The sequence below is a fragment of the Littorina saxatilis genome, linkage group LG16 (genome assembly GCF_037325665.1).
Source record: "Littorina saxatilis isolate snail1 linkage group LG16, US_GU_Lsax_2.0, whole genome shotgun sequence".
NCBI classification, from domain to species: Eukaryota; Metazoa; Mollusca; class Gastropoda; order Littorinimorpha; family Littorinidae; genus Littorina; species Littorina saxatilis.
The window spans coordinates 3,141,613-3,144,340 of record NC_090260.1 but is presented as its reverse complement, the minus strand read 5'-3'; positions in this window follow the sequence as shown (position 1 = coordinate 3,144,340).

Genomic DNA, 2,728 nt, shown 5'->3' with positions numbered 1-2,728 from the left:
AGCGTATCATATCATAGTTATCACACACACCCACAACCCCGCGCGCGGACGCCTTTTGACTCTAAAACATTAAAATACAGCCTTATAGTAAGGTGAACAGTAAGGTGAACAGTAAGGTGAACAGTGAGGTGAACAGTAAGGTGAACAGTAAGGTGAACAGTGAGGTGAACAGTAAGGTGAACAGTAAGGTGAACAGTGAGGTGAACAGTAAGGTGAACAGTAAGGTGAACAGTGAGGTGAACAGTAAGGTGAACAGTAAGGTGAACAGTGAGGTGAACAGTAAGGTGAACAGTAAGGTGAACAGTGAGGTGAACAGTAAGGTGAACAGTAAGGTGAACAGTGAGGTGAACAGTAAGGTGAACAGTGAGGTGAACAGTAAGGTGAACAGTAAGGTGAACAGTAAGGTGAACAGTAAGGTGAACAGTAAGGTGAACAGTGAGGTGAACAGTAAGGTGAACAGTAAGGTGAACAGTGAGGTGAACAGTGAGGTGAACAGTGAGGTGAACAGTGAGGTGAACAGTGAGGTGAACAGTGAGGTGAACAGTAAGGTGAACAGTAAGGTGAACAGTAAGGTGAACAGTAAGGTGAACAGTAAGGTGAACAGTAAGGTGAACAGTAAGGTGAACAGTAAGGTGAACAGTAAGGTGAACAGTAAGGTGAACAGTAAGGTGAACAGTAAGGTGAACAGTAAGGTGAACATGTTCAAATCATCATCGTTGCACACAGGTTATAGAAACCAAACGTTTTTGAATCACCCCTGAACAAGAGTTAAGTCTGCAATAGTTCAAAGAATTTTGTTCATAAAGAAAGCATTTCTCATTCGGAACATTTGGAACATTTGGAACAAAAACCATTTGGAACGTTGGCAGTCTCTTTGTTTTTGGATTTGCTCATAAAGAAAGCGAATTACATGAAATTTTGAAAAAAAACCAAATCAACTGTTGCACTGTATGCAATTGTTTTAACATCTTGAACCGATTCGTGAGAGTGGATTGTTCAGTCCTAGTAGTTAACGAGAATAAGCTTTTTATTTATTTTTTTAAATTTTTTTTTATACATTTTATTTCCTTTATATACACATAAACACAGCATAACATACATCACACACCGAGTTTATCAACAAAGCGCATACACACGTACATACCTAGACAAGACACAGACATAGACAGTAGGGTGGGTTGTTGAAAAGACAGGGGATATGGAAGGGGGGGACTGAGGTTGTGGGGGGGGGGAGGGGGGGGTAACTGAGGTTGGGGGAGGGGAGGGGGGTAGGTGGGGACGGTGGTCACAATTTAGCCTTCAAGTATACATGGGGTTTAATTATCGGCATAAAAGTACTGTATAACCTGTTATGAGTAAATGGGTCAGGGGGTATCACATTCAAAAATGTTCATACGAAATCAATCAATACAATTATCCTATAGCATCAATGCAAAAAGTGTCTATATAAACACCACTCTTTTTCAAAACGAGAATAAGCTTAATATTGTATGATCGTATTCACCTCGAAGCCAACGTTATTCTGCCAACAGGGTTGACCAGAACAACAACTATCAAAAAACAACCTGTAGCACGCAGCTAGAACTCTCACAGAAAACATGAAGGCGAGAGTAAAATGTTCAGTAATGAAGAACAAGATGAAAAACAACGTTTCTGTATTTTCCTCGTCAATTTACTAAGGAGAAGCTGAACCTGCCTTTTCGAAGTTTTCAACATAAAGAGAGAGAGAGAGAGAGAGACAGAGAGAGAGAGAGAGAGAGAGAGAGAGAGAGAGAGAGAGAGACAGAGACAGAGACAGAGACAGAGACAGACAGACAGACAGACAGACAGAGACAAAGATAGAGAAAAAGATAGAGAGAGAGACAGACAGACCGACAGAGACAGAGAAAGGCAGAGACAGAGAGACAGAGTGACAGAGACAGCGAGAGACAGACAGACAGACAGACAGTCAGACAGACTGACAGACAAACAGACAGACAGGCAGACAGACAGACACGCAGATAGAAAGAGACAGAGTGTTGGGTTGTGTTTTTAAACCAAAAGAATACCTTAGACTATCCACAGTACTTACACTTTGATCTCAAGAAATCCAGTTGAAAGCTCATTCCTAACGCGGCGTTGGTCTTTACATTTATACATGCAAAAAGAAAGTAAACATTTTTATGACAGGTATGACGGGATTGTTATTACTTGGCTGCACATAAAATCTTTCATATTGTTGGAAATATAGAAGGGACACAACAATGTGTGTGTGTGTGTGTGTGTGTGTGTGTGTGTGTGTGTGTGTGTGAGTGTGTGTCTGTGTGTTTGAGTGTGTGTGTGCGTACATGCGTGTGTGTGTGTGTGCGTGTGTGTGTGCGTGCGTGCGTGCGTGTGTGTGTATGTGTGTATATGTGTGTGTGTGTGTGTGCGTGCGTGCGTGCGTTCGTGCGTGTGTGTGTGTGTGTGTGTGTGTTTGCAGGTGTGTGTGTGTGTGAGTATGCAGGTGTGTGTGTGTGCGCGCGCGTGTGTGTGTGTGTGTGTGTGTGAGTGTGTGTCTGTGTGTTTGAGTGTGTGTGTGTGTGTGTGTGTGTGTGAGTATGCAGGTGTGTGTGTGTGCGCGCGCGCGTGTGTGTGTGTGTGTGTGTGTGTGAGTGTGTGTCTGTGTGTTTGAGTGTGTGTGTGTTTGTATGTGTGTGTGTGTGTGTATGTGTGTGTGCGCACATGCGTGTGTGTGTGTGTGTGCGTG